Source organism: Triturus cristatus, chromosome 4_1 (assembly GCF_964204655.1).
Source record: "Triturus cristatus chromosome 4_1, aTriCri1.1, whole genome shotgun sequence".
Taxonomy (NCBI): Eukaryota; Metazoa; Chordata; class Amphibia; order Caudata; family Salamandridae; genus Triturus; species Triturus cristatus.
The window spans coordinates 592,448,894-592,462,642 of NC_140585.1; the positions used below are offsets into that span (position 1 = coordinate 592,448,894).

The 13,749-nt window shown below is 44.6% G+C and overlaps 1 protein-coding gene across 4 annotated transcripts in view; it reads left to right on the forward strand.

Moving 5' to 3' along the window:
* The first annotated feature begins 3,580 nt into the window (after positions 1-3,580).
* Positions 3,581-13,749, forward strand: part of FAM107B (family with sequence similarity 107 member B) — a 271,881-nt gene continuing 261,712 nt past the window's right edge. Inside the window, exon 1 of one of the 4 annotated variants that reach the window (XM_085652939.1) lies at positions 3,581-4,205. The gene's annotated coding sequence lies outside the window, so the exon portion shown is untranslated. The remainder of the gene's footprint in view (positions 4,206-13,749) is intronic. The other 3 variants (XM_085652940.1, XM_085652942.1, XM_085652943.1) reach the window with 3 other exon arrangements.

Sequence of the window (13,749 nt, forward strand, 5' to 3'; positions counted from 1 at the left end):
GGATATAAAACCTCCTGTGACTTGTCATGCTTTGGATTAGACAGCTTTGGAAGCTGTTCGCATGCCTCTGAATCTCATAAAATATTTTACTTTGAACTCTTAGTGCATATTTGTTTTTATTGATTCGACCTCTATAGAACTTGGGGTGTGGTGGAAGAAGTCTTTTGATGCAGGTATATACGTATCAGTTGTAAGGTATACAGTTAGGTTATCTGCACCTAAGACCTGTTTAGCAGATGTAAGTCATAGAGTGAAATTCCAAATTTTGCAAATTAAACACATTTATTAGTAAAATGCAATCTACAACATAAAATAACGTGCACATTTACTCCACAATTAGTAGTAGGTAATCACACATAGTCATTACAAGCAAGCATTCAAGTTAACATGTTGTAATGAATTACGTTAGCGCAAATACTAATGCCATTTTGATTGACGACTTTACACGTTTATGGCTAAGAGGTCTGTTTATGCATTTGCTTTGTACGAGAGGTTTTACTTTTCCTCCCACTGCAGATGCTGTATTTTCCAGAAGCTATTGAATAGGCATTTGTTATGTATTAGACAACTGATAGTGAGGTGCTCACTGGTAGGAGAAGAAGATGCCAGGATGCGTAACTTGTGAGAAGAGCTATCTGAACTAGAAGATTGTGTTCCGAGTAGCAACTCAATAGCCATGAATAAACCAATGTATGGCACATTCGACTAAAGGGTTATTGTGAATATGAGGGGAATATTAAGACATGAGACCACTTGCTAGACCTGCACAATATGAATCTCTAAATGCATGGGGGCATGCAAATGCATGGGGGCATGCAGCACATGCAAAAGAGAAAGAAAAATATCAGAACAGCGCAGAGAGAGTGGTACGTAATAACCCTGATGCCAAATGGGATAAAGAACAGCGTAGGTGGAGCTATAATGTACCCTGCATTGACAACAGAGAAATAAAAAAATAAAATAAAAATCAGAAATAGGGAAATTAATATGCTGATGCTGCAGAAAAATCTGGTACTGATGGGGATTCTAGTGATGATTCCTTAGATGCTATGTTGTCCTCATGTCCACCGCCTTATGTTGCTCCATCATCAGTTTCAGATAGTGCTACAACATCTAGTGGGGCAGTTGCCACAACCCTTGTTGACCCAAATGGAGCTCAGATTAAGGCACCTCTTCCAACTCTTTCAATTGCAGCAGCACCTACTGAGACGGCTACTACTGTAATTGCCCCAGTTGTTTCAGCTTCTAGTGTATCTTCTCCTGCACCAATGTCACAAATTATATCTGCTCAGACTTTAGCAGTTCCTGTTGTATCAACACCAGTAACCATTACTCTTGATCCTGCTGTTCCAGGAGCTGTAGGTGGAGTAGCCGCAACAGTGTTTATTCCACCGTCGCAAAATTTTGATTGTTACTTGGAGCCCACCACAAAATGTCCAGTGTCTGAGAGAAGAGCGAAAACTTGCTTTCATTACTTCAGTTACGTAACAAAATTAATGGTGGAATTGGAAGAAATCATTATTGGATGTTTAAACATCTCACATATAAATCAATACCAGGAAAATGAGCCGATATATCGGAGTAAAGAAATTATTAGGCACGCAGCTACAACACATGAGAAATGAAAAGGATTGGCAAGGAAATATGAGGTAGACCTCTCTAAGAGTCTTACTTTGCAGAAATGTTTCTGGAACAATTAGATGATGAAGAAATCGTCACCATGCTATCTTCAGGTATGAAGTTACACATTGCTGAATTAGTTAAATGCATTCGGAAATAGAGCAATTTTGACAAGGGCAAATGGGTAAAAAAAGAAGGGAAAGAAAAAAAATCAAGCAGACAGTGTAAAGGTAAATGGCAAACCGCCTCCTGCACCCCCAGAAGATGTGGCCCTGACATTCCCTATACAGAAAATACCAGGTGGAGGATAGTTTCGTGTGCCATGGAGTCGAGGTGATCGACAGTCGCAAACAATTTCGCGAAAGAGACAATCCTACACAATGGTACTCCCAGGTTGACAGAATTATGAAAATTTCAAAGGTTTTGAGGACAGATTTGAATACTGTTTTTGACATTGTGGTACCAAGTGATTTATGGGCGGAGTGTAAGATAACTATACAGTGGCCACCTACAGAACCCCCAAGGGATCTACATACTTGTGCACCATCTCCTCTGGTGATGACAAATTATGAGGAGGAGATTACTTTTCTGAAAGGAAAGGTCCCGACAAGGGATATTGATTGGCTAAAGATCAACAGAATTACTCAATAAACTAAAGAATCAGTGCATGGCTATTATGAACGCTTGTTGCAGGTGTTTAAACAGCAGTGATCAAGAAAATCCTGAAAGGGGAAAAATGGAAAGCTCTGTTACAGTTCGTTCTTGGGTTGCACTCAGATCACTATGCACCTACAACAGAATGTGATTTGCTGGCATACTAAACTGTAAGATGAAATCCTGATGTATGCTAAGTACTGTAGTGATGAGCAAGAGATGAAGCAGAAAAGACTCAAGGAGATGTTTATGCTTGACCAAACAAAGTTGGTACAGAAAGGGTTTCAAAATCAATGGTTTGTGGGAAATGTTGGTGGAATGCAAGGTGTTGGTTAGAGTGGATATCAGATGAAACAAGGTGGAATTGGCATTTCACAAGGCACAGGTTGATGTGTTCTGGTTGATCTGAATATCTGGCATAGATATTGCAATGTTGAAGAGATCTACTTCTTGTCGTTATTCTAACAATCTTTGGTATTGGAAGAGGGAATGTTGACAGAATCTTAATAGGGTAGTTGGTGATGGACGAAAACAAAATCTTAATTTGACTCAAATGCAGAATATTCTTGTTCAGCCACTGCAAACTCCAAATCAGTCAACAGCCCCAGAGATAGTTAGGTCTGCTGATTCTGCCTTTGCTGTCCATGATACTAATTGGGGCAAGTTCACTATACTAAAATGGACACCATCACTTAGCAGCTCTGAAGGGGCAGCTGCAGGGAGTGTGTGCAGTGCTCCTTGGGAGACTGCCCTCACTGGCACCACCTAGATTGATGCCAGCCCTGACAGGTATTCACGCCCTTCTCTCAGCCAAGACTGCAAGATTAATCCATTTAACTATGGCTGCAAGCATCAATGATTTGCTTTCACAAACTGTCATTTTCACGCTTGTTAGTCTTTTGTTTCTGGTATCATCAGTGCTTGAAGTGGAAAAATAGAAGTGCAGGCACTCTGCAACAGAGCACCTGCTTAGTTATGAGAAGGGCCGGTACTCTCCAATTAGAAGTATTACGTTTTTCTTGATAAGTAATACATGTACTCTCCCTCTCAAAATAAAAAGTACACATTTAAAGCACTGGGCATAATAAACCAAAGCCGCACTCCCGAGTTTGGATGGGTAAAAAAAAAATATTAATAATTACAAAAAAAAGGCAAGGACTAGGTAATTCAGTATTACTGTGGTAACCTTTTCGCAGACTAACGAGAGCCCCACTTCCAATACCCCGCTCACATGGGGCTACCGCCCACTCCTGTCCTGCTCGGTGTTTCTCCGGTAGGCGGAGCTCCCTCCTCGGCGCCCGAGTCCGGATTTTTCCGCAGCAGGCTGGATTGACTGCAGAGTACGGGCGGGGGGAAACAGTGGGCCAGAGAACGCACGATACCAAGGCAGGATACACAGCTCGCAGCCATGTACACGCATGAACACGCACTTTGTCTGTTTACATGCAGCGTAGGATGCTATCGCTCAATCAAGATAAAAGAACACGTGGGAAAAGGCCGTCACATTTAGGCAGGGCAACCAGCCCGTCCGGTGAAGCTGTGTAGAATGTCAGCCAGCAGGCTACCTGCCCCAACACGAGCGAGTATGCACGCCGGTGTGGCGGGACACAGCGTGTGGCGGCGGCTTCCGTGCTGCTGGGCCATGGTTTTTAGGAGCAGCGTGGCGGTCTCTTCCGGTGCATCAGCAGGGCGGCTTCTTATTGATAGGAGGGGAGTTTTCTAAGGGAGTCATTTTTCTAACCAATCGCGGCTTTCACTGGGATTTACAGCCACAAAGACCCTCCCAGATCCACCCCTTCGCCTGTCAATCACTGAAATCAGCGTTCCGATTACCTCCCCTCTCCTTCAACATATTGAAGTTGGTTTGGTAAGAGTCGGAAGCGAAATAAGGGCAGTCGGATGACTTCAGTTCTTCAATCGTGAGAGGAGAGGTAAGTTTCACGTTAGGAAACGTTCATCTTATTCAGAGGTATTAGCATGTTGAGTAAAATGCATTTTTAAACGATTAGTCAGGTAGGTGTGTTTAAACATGTTTGAGTACATGCCATTTAAAAAAAAAAACTGTTTTTATTTTGTAGCCGAGACTTTTGTGTAATCATAGCATTGCTTGTCTCTCGTTTTAAAGTGTTTCTATTTGGATCGCAATGCCGGTACTAGGTGGTTTTACTTATTTTTCTTGAGGATGCGCTCCTAGTATTATCTTTATATTGGTAGTAGGCAGTATTGTTGCCTTTTACATTGATGGTCTTTTGGCGCCATTGGCTTTGCATCAAAAGTCAGTCATTGTCCATGTCATAGGACATTAAGAGTTATTGTCTTTTTATTGTGGGTCAGCCAGTGTATCTGCCTTTCTATTGTAGGTGTGTCAGTGTGGCATTGTCTTTATCTTGCTGGTCAGGCGTTTGTAATGTTTACTTACTGTAGGTCAGTCAGCGGCAGTGGCTTTGGTGAGTCAGGGGTGTTAGCTTTATATTGTAGGTCAGGCAGTAGGCGTATATTTCTATATAATGCAGTGGCATTTTCTTTGTACCGTAGTAAAGTAAGTGAAGCTTTTGAATTGTAGTTTATGGTATGGGTCAGTCACGTGTATTCATTCTATATTGTAGATCATGTGAGTAGTACTCCATTCTAAATGGAAGGTCAGGCACTGGTAACAAGATGCCGATTAGGATTGCCAGACATGTGCGCATGATTGAAAACAAATGCTGCAAAACCTACGTCTCGTGATTGCTCTGCGACGCGCAGCCCACACTACCTATTTACGTATGCACGAGTGAATGCAAAAGATTGATTCGTCCAAGAACATGTTGCGACTTGTGGAAAAGGTTGCATACATTTCCACTGTCGATCACTGCTGATGGTTTATCCCTATGATTGGTAATCACGTGTTGCATTAAAACTTACCATAAAATGCCCCAGTGCGAGCGGAAATGTCAGCCATTACGCTTTAAACATACACAGTTGATTCCGCTTCTTTCGCGGAAATTATTGCTTTCTTGCTCTTTGTGTGCACTTCTTTAAGTTTTGTAACTGGCGCTAGTGTAACTTTGCATCTTGACTGGTTTATGATCGTGTGCACCTTCTGGTAACATGTTTGTTTGCTTCGCCACATCTGCTAATGTATATGCATATATCATCTTAAAAAGCAGAGGATGGCTTCATGCGACAAGCGAAGAAAACTTAAAAACGGATGTATGCACGAAATATTAAAACGGCTGTATGTAGGTATTTGTACTAATCAGGGTTAACGTTAACCCGGCTTGAGTGATGCACAGTGGGAGAGCTCGGTCCGTTGCAGGGGTGTGCTGTTGGCGTGGCTTCCACTTTGGGAACGATGGAGTATGAGGCAGCTCTGAATAAGGCTTTTGAAGGGGAAGCTGGGTCTTCCCGCTGAGCATTTGCATACCAATACCTGCTGCGCTATGCCCGGGTTCTGTGTGAAAGCCCCTGTCAAGTTTACAGAAACTGCTGTCTAGAAAAGGACACGATGAATACAAAACTTTCTACTGTTGTAACACAAGAGCTGAACGATTTAAATAGGGGAAAACAAATAGCCTCAGCCTGAAAGTGGAATCTGTAATACTTGCAAGGACTTGCGCTCCAGTGTGCTTTGCACCTCATGGCATGCTCGCAGTATATTAGGATACTTCATTTGTGGCATCAATCATGGTTTTCACAATGTTTGCATGCTGTACCTTACAGGTGATTGGGGATTGCACTTGGCGTATCAAACCTTAGTATACCACAAGCTGTTTTAGTTTGGTTTGGGCATGCCAGTACATTCCAGCTGGGTACAGTCACCATTCGCTGTTGCAGTTTTTTGGCACAGGTCCTGCTGAACAGCCTAATAGCGAGCACGTTAAAAATGCTTATGAGCTGATCTATTCTTAGTTTGTAAGGCAAAAATAAGGTCAGACATAGGAGTTCATCTCTGCCATCACCCCTGCTTATCTTGCAGACCAGCTCACCATCTCTGGTGGGTTTCAGCACACCTGTAGGCAGGACACCATCAGACTAAAAAGTGTGAAAAAGAAAACAAACAAGACAAATAGGGCTTTTCAATCTATGCACCCAGGATCTGGAACAACAGCCCTGTATCCACCAGGACCGCCCCGAATACTGCTCCAATTTAGGAGAGAGTTGAAGACTCATCTCTTTAAAGAACACTACGTTAATTAACTGTCCACAACTCGGCTTCCTTTCCTTTTATTTGTGAATTAACTTGCATTTCACCATGTACATCACTCTCCTACTTTTTGGCTTAGTTCGTGCTATAGAAATACCATATACATACAATAGCGTTCAGTACTAGGGCATAATGTATACATTAACACACTTAATGAAAACAGATCATACGTGCTCATCAGTGTTTTAATCCTTATTGGGCTATGGTAATTCATTCCCCCGAACCTCTCTGGATGTCTTCATCATCTAAATTTACCAAATGCTGCAACATGTCTGGTTACTGTCTTGTCTAAAGTCAACCCCACCTTAAAATTACTGCATTGGCTACCTATTCTCATGGAAGTGCCCTATTTAAAGACTTGGTGATTGTTCACAAAACAACGTATCATATGATACCTGACTTTATGGCCTCAAAATTCATCTGATATAGCCCCGGGAAATCCTTTCTGCCGTCTCATCATTAGATCTAGGTTTGACAATGCAGCTTTCTTAACAGATCTATCGTTTCCAATGTACTTACCGTGGTTTTGTGTCCACCTCTTTTAACCGTTGATTTTTTTTGATCAGCCTTTTTCAGTCCTTGTTAGAAATTAGGTCTCAAGTTGGCAGAGATATGCACCCTGTCCAAGTTGGGATCCATACTCTAGTTAGGGTAAGTGAATACACACTAAAGTTTACCTGTGCTCACTCTCTGGTATCTTGGAACAGAGCAGTCGGGCTAAAGTAAAGAAGCGATGTGTAAAGTATTTGTGCACAGACACACAGTAACACAATGAAAACACCACAAAAGTATTCCACACCAGTTTAGAAAAATAGCCAATATTTATCTTTGTAAAACAAGACCAAAGAAGACTTAAGTCAGTAGCTCCTACTGAGGCTATCTGGTCGTGCTTGACTGGGACAAATCCCAAAGTTCAGTTTGACCTCGATGGAGTGCGGGCTGGATACAAGAATCGCGCAGATCCACTTGCAGTACCTTGGATGCGTTGGAAATCGCAGACGATGCGTGGCACAGAGGAGGTGAGGCGTAGCGGATGCAGGTGATGCATCGGTTTCTTAAGGTGGTGAAAGGACGTCAAAGCTTTGCCGCTCCGTGACGATGTGTTGCGCAGAGGAGGAGATGTGTTGATTGCGGATGCAAGGCCTCCGTTCCTGAAGACGACACGGCATCGAGGTCATAGCGCGATGCGTGGATTCTGCGCCATCGAAGTTGAACTGCTGGGCTGAAAGCGATGTCGGTCGAAAAGCCACACTGCGTTGTAGTCGGAGCGGTGCATCACAGACTTTGTTGTGGCAGTGTCCGAGACTCACACAGTGGCAGTTCTTCAGAGGCACTGTGTCAAAGTCGGGGCTGCATTGAAAGTCGAGGTCATTGCATCACACATGTGGCGAGCGGTGTCCACGGCTTCATTGGTTTTGCAGGTCTGTGTCGGTTCCAAACTGACCATTTGGATTCGATGTATCGGTTTCTTGGTTGCAGCACCAACTTCACCACCAAGGGACCAGGACTGGATTTCACACCACTTGGCAGGGCAGGACTTGCAGCAGAGGAGCCCAGGTCTTTGATGTCCCTGAGACATCAGCAACAGCCCATGCCTTAACGTAGCTAGATGTTCAGAATGTGATGTATTTGTCCTTGTTGCAGTACTCGGTGCTTATGAATTGACCAGTATTAGATAGGCATGTGCGAGAGATGCCTGCTTTTTAATATATTTTGTGTTCTACAATCCACAAAGTATTTTCCTTTCTCATCTTTGCGTCTTCTACTGACCTTAAAATGGACAAATCCAGGTTTCCTTACGTCAGCTGTAGCCAGGGCTTTAAGTGGGATAAAAAAAATTGGGGGGTCTCTCAAAGGGGCGTGGCCAATTTAATTAAGGGCGTGGCTTAAAAACACGTAAGCTAAAAATCTTCGCTTAGCATTGTGTGCCGCCCTACTTGTATTTTGCTGTTTCTGTCATTGCATCCAGATATGATACAACAAGTAACATCATACCTACAAGTAGTCAGGACTATTGGCTTTGTCAATGGTTGTTAGTTGCGTAAGATAATTAAGCAGCAACTATAGGTTGTATATAATATTGAAAAAGCTTGCACTTAAAGCCTTGGTGACACCACGACAATGTTGCTGCTCCTGAGTTTAAATAAAAAAAGCAGGGAAATCCAGGGAGAAAATGCATCTCTTTAACCCCTTGCATGCTTCTGACGGAACCACTCCGTCATGAGCCACGGGCGCCGTGTGCTCATGACGGAGTGGTTCCGTCATGCTGCGGCGGTTGGCGGCCGCTCAGCCCACGCGGCGCTGATTCCCCGCCTGTGCGGGCGATTAGCGTAAGTGGGTGGAGTCATGACGGAACCACGCCGTCATGAGCACAGCTCGCCCGTGACTCATGACGGCGTGGTTCCGTCATGAGCATGGCGGCGCCACAAACCCCCCCAGCGCTGCAGTGGAATTCGCGCCGCAGCGAAGGGGTTAAAGGATTTCCCTTATGTTACAAGGCACACCTGGCATGACGTCATGCCGTAACTTCTCCACTAGTGAGAAGTGAGCACGCGCACATCGATGTGCCTGTTGTCACTGCAGTCCGGAAAAAAACGGACTGCCTGTGTCAGGGCACAAAACAGAGCCCTGTAGAGACCCGTTTCGAGCCCCTCTCTAAAAAACTGCCAGTGCTCAGCAACGGTGAGACCCGGCCCGCTTAAAGCCCTGGCTGTACCTTTCTCCCTTCAAGTTTCACCCTGCAGTCCTCCAGGAAAAAGTACAATTATAGAAGGGAACAAACAAGTGAGAGCCTGTTCAGGAGGGCTGGAACTCCATTGCACAACATCCAGGTATGATTCTTCGAAAGGTGTATTTAGGCGAAGCCTAGCACGTGTGAACCAGTATGGCTTGTTTTAAAAGAAAGATAGAAACATGGTTATGCATCTGAAATCTTATTTATAGGCCTTGGATATGCCCAGACATCCTAGCAGGCGCATAAAGCAAGCTCCGAGTTTACCACATTCTTTCATATGAAAGGTAGTGCTGTGACTCTTTAGGGAGTGCACACCGCAAACAGAGCTGTCTGTAGGCGCTTTTTGCACCTCCTCATCAATAACACGTACATTTTTTGGCTTCTGAAAGCTCGAAAGACTGAGTCAACCTGCTTGACTCAAAGTTGCATATAGATTTTCCGGAGCTGCACTGCCGGGTTAACATCAATGTCTCGTTAAGTTAAAACGTTCCTGGAGACTCGCGATACACATTTTAGTTATTAACTACATATGTCGAAGTGACTGCTTGTAAACTGTATTTCCAGTAGTGACAGTTCCAAAGTCATCGTGTGTGTGCGTGATAGCTGACGTTGTAGATCTGCACATTTCTGATAAAGTAAAATCAGAAATTCTTATCTCAGATCAAGTCCAAAAACGGAGAACAGTTGATTTTCCAAACTATTTCTGTGGGATTGAAGATCTGGGGCCACCGGGAATTTGACAAGAGCTTCATCCATCCTGTTCCCGTTCTTAATATGGACTCTGAATTATTGTCCTTCTTGCTGTGACAATTTGCACAAATACTACCTGATTTGCATCAGTGAGCCTGTGCACACATCTCCTGTCCTCATTTATAACTCTTGTACAACCGACCGTGTTCCCTCCCTCTGGATGCGCGTGCCTTCTGCCAGGGCAGCTTCTGCTTTGAGTAACGTGACCTGGGGCTGCTGTGAGTGACTGGAATTCCCGACAGCAGCGTGGGAACGGCCTGATTGGGTACAACTGCTATAGCCAGGGACATCTTAAGGATTTTGGGGGCCCTGGGCCAGAGGTATTTTTGGGGCCCCTCTTTGGAACAGCTTCGAATTTATGATCCATTTTCAGCTATTTCATGCCCTCTTTGGACATGTGACTTCAATATTGTATCACTGCAGCAGCTAACTAATATTATTGCAAATAATCTCTGTGTGACACCCTCCCATTTCTCATATGTGAGGTCCTGTTTTGGTCTAAAAAACTTCTTTTTAGGGATGTTGCATGAAACATAAACACAACATTTTCTCTGAAAAATATCTGTAATGCACTCTCACACATCACCCTCATTTAAAATAATTTAATGGAAAACGGTATTTAGAAAATATGTTTAAGAATTATTCAAAGTCATTCGGACAAGAATCTGCAGCACAGACCTGGCTCCAAGGGGCCCCCCTGAAAGGCTGGGGCCCTGGGCCAGAGCCCACTTTGCCCATGCCTTAAAACGTCTCTGGCTATAGCTGAAGCTCCTGGTTAATTAGCAAACCAAACAGCGCGCGCTCGGGGTCGAGAGCTTCTTACTTTACTAAAAGAGATCAACCGGGCTTGTGCCAGTTTCCCGCTAGGTGAATCAAAACAATAATGACATATTTCTAGGTTTATTCATCATAAGTGAACATATTATAAACCAGTGGCTCCTTTTAATTTTCCCAAGATAAATATTTAAACTTATTTTTACATGGTTAATGTTAAACTCATGCTCCCCCCTCAGTTTTTGTAACCTGATTTGAAGTTTTGAGAAGTATAGTTGTTCTTACTAGGCAAGACTGTGTAACGTTTTACGCTATATTGACAGTCATGGACGGCTCAGCATTTAGAGTTGGAATGTATGTTGGCTAAAAGTTGAGCGATGAACCGGAGTAATGGGCCTTTATGTCAGAAACCCAACTACCAATTGTGAAGTACATTGTCACCCCTTTGTTCATTTATATATGTGGATTAAACTATTCTCCACCTTATCACTGGACTCACCAGTTCAGTCTGCTTATCTTTGGGCAGTTTATGATATAGTCTTCTATTTTGACTGCTATCGTACTTGTTATACCTGTTTTGCTCAGTTAATATTAATTAGTAATCTTATTTGCCTGTGAATTATTACCCTACCTTTGTTACTTATAAACAATTAACCCGCTATTGCCATTGGACTACTCCTACAAGACTATTACCAACTAATGTACTGTTTTCCACAGTTAATTTTCATGCATCAAGTCCTTTGATTTCAAATTCTGGGGTAAACTCAGGAAAACATGCGGAGTTGGTGGTGTTAGAAGCTGAGATATATTTAGTGCGATCGTGAACCAGCATCTCTAGAAGCGTGCATAAACATATAGGAGTTGTGAGAAGTTGGCCTGGCATATGCTGATCACTAGTTATAGTGGCCACCTTGCACCAGTCCAATTCGAATCTTAAGGTGATAGGTTTAAAAGACAACCTTTAAAGAAAGCTATCCTAGTGGTAGCTGTGGAGAGCAGCCTTCAGGCTAAGTCTTGAAGGAGTGTTAAGCTTATTGTTTTACCATAGATAACCTCTTGAATGACCAAATGAAAGAGTAGTCCACACAGGTATATATATATAAAATATATGTATTTATTCTAAACAGAATCCCACAAGTCTCTTTATGAGGCTAGAGGTAAAGTTACAATTCAAACAAGCATTTATAGATACAATAAATAGCACTGGAATCACAGGGCCCCGGGGGGGGGGGGACCAAACCATATATTAAAAAAGTGGTATAAGAACCACGACAATTCTACAGACAATGCCTAGGGCATTTAGGATCGCTGGCCCCTTTAGAATCCACCCCAGGTGATGAGGAAGGGGACCCACGGGAGGCGCGTGCAGTGGAAATAGCTGCTATCGGGATCTCTATTAAAGCCTATTGAGAATGTCGCGGTTTGATTTAAACAGATTAAAGACACTTCTAGCAGGAGTTCAAAGTTAAAAACTTAGAGTTAAGCTTTTGAGGAGCCCACTACCACGGGAGTACCGAGGTACCACTGTTACCTGCCCCAGGGAAGCCGGGTGCATAGGTCGTTTTCGATGTCGGGTCGCGGGCTGATTTTCAATGGGAAAATGTACAAAACTGCTGCTAGCCAAAAGCGTCGATGATGCCGTGAAGAATGAAGTTGTAGATCTTGTAGAGAAGATCCTGAAAGCAGAGGGGACAGAGTCTGGGTCACGGCACAGTGACCAGGGAGCTCAAGGAAACGAGCCCTTCAATGTCGGGTGCTTCAAGTGGAAAAGGTGTAGCTTGGATCTGCAGCCACGGGCTCCGGGAGGCTTCAAGGAAGGCCAGCTTCTGGAGGGCGACTGTCCCACGAAGGATGAGGGTCGCTGCGGTGTTAGTGTCTGGATTGGATCCACTAAGCCTTGGCAACCGCAACCCACGAAAGATGAACAAATCAGCTACTGGTGCAGACCCACGAGGTCAGGGCGAGGTCTCCTTCGAGGAGACTGTAGAGCAGGCCTGGAGCAACCAGGGAAACTCTTAAAAGTAGAAATTGGTCTCCGCTAGGGCCCACAAGTCGAGAGACAAGGGACCGCGGAAGGCAGCAATTTGGAGTGCGTAAAAGGGTGCCCACGGGCCACCGGAGTGAGCTAGGGCGCTGATCTTTGGCACAGTTGCTGCTGAGAGGTTGGCTCATATTGGGCCAAAGCACAACTTCCCCACTGGTCAGGGTCGTGTGCTACACAAGAGGTGGCCGGTGTCCTGGGGTATTGGGGATTTCGGCACCCACGCGGTCCACGATGCTCAGACTTGCTGGGCACGCTCACTGGCCTCTGGGATGCTAGGAAACCCACCTCAAGGTTGAGAGGAGTCGTCTATGTCCGAAGGAGCAGCGAAGTTCCAACAGGGTCACTTGCAGTGTTTCAGGTGCCTGCCAAGCAGGGGGGTAACTCCTTTACCCCAAGGGAGATTTCTTCAGTCAGCTGGGCAGCAGCTTGTCGAAGGTCAAGTCTGTGAAGTCCAAGATTAATCTATCTCTCTGGGGACACGTTATTCACCTTTGTCCACAAGATTAGGGGAGTGTCCAGATCAGTGTCCACCAATGAGAGTTGAGGCGGGAAAGGGTGGCTACACCCTCTCCCCTTTTGTGTGTTTCCCGCCTGGGCGAGGGGCAGGATGCCCCTCAACCGGTTCCAGGCGGTGTATGCAGAATGTAGACGCGGCAGCAGCCTACGTGCAACTCTGAAAGGCATCCTATGGTGCACCCACCCAGTTCCAATCCACATAGCCTGTCTGGGAAGGTGCTGGCACCTCCCTGCAACAGGATCCCTATTGTCCAGCTGCCGAGGCTGGGGTTTTGCCCAGCAACAGGCAGCCAGAGTCGTGTGGGTGGCGAGTAGCATCCATTTTGTGATACGGGTGCACTTTTAAATTGGTGTCTAAATTCTGTCGCTTTTCCCATATCGCCCCTCTAGCAGGGGGGAATCGTGCCCTCATGGCTGGACTGGGGGTATGACTCCTACATGTTTGACACCAAACACGATATGGTTCTGTGT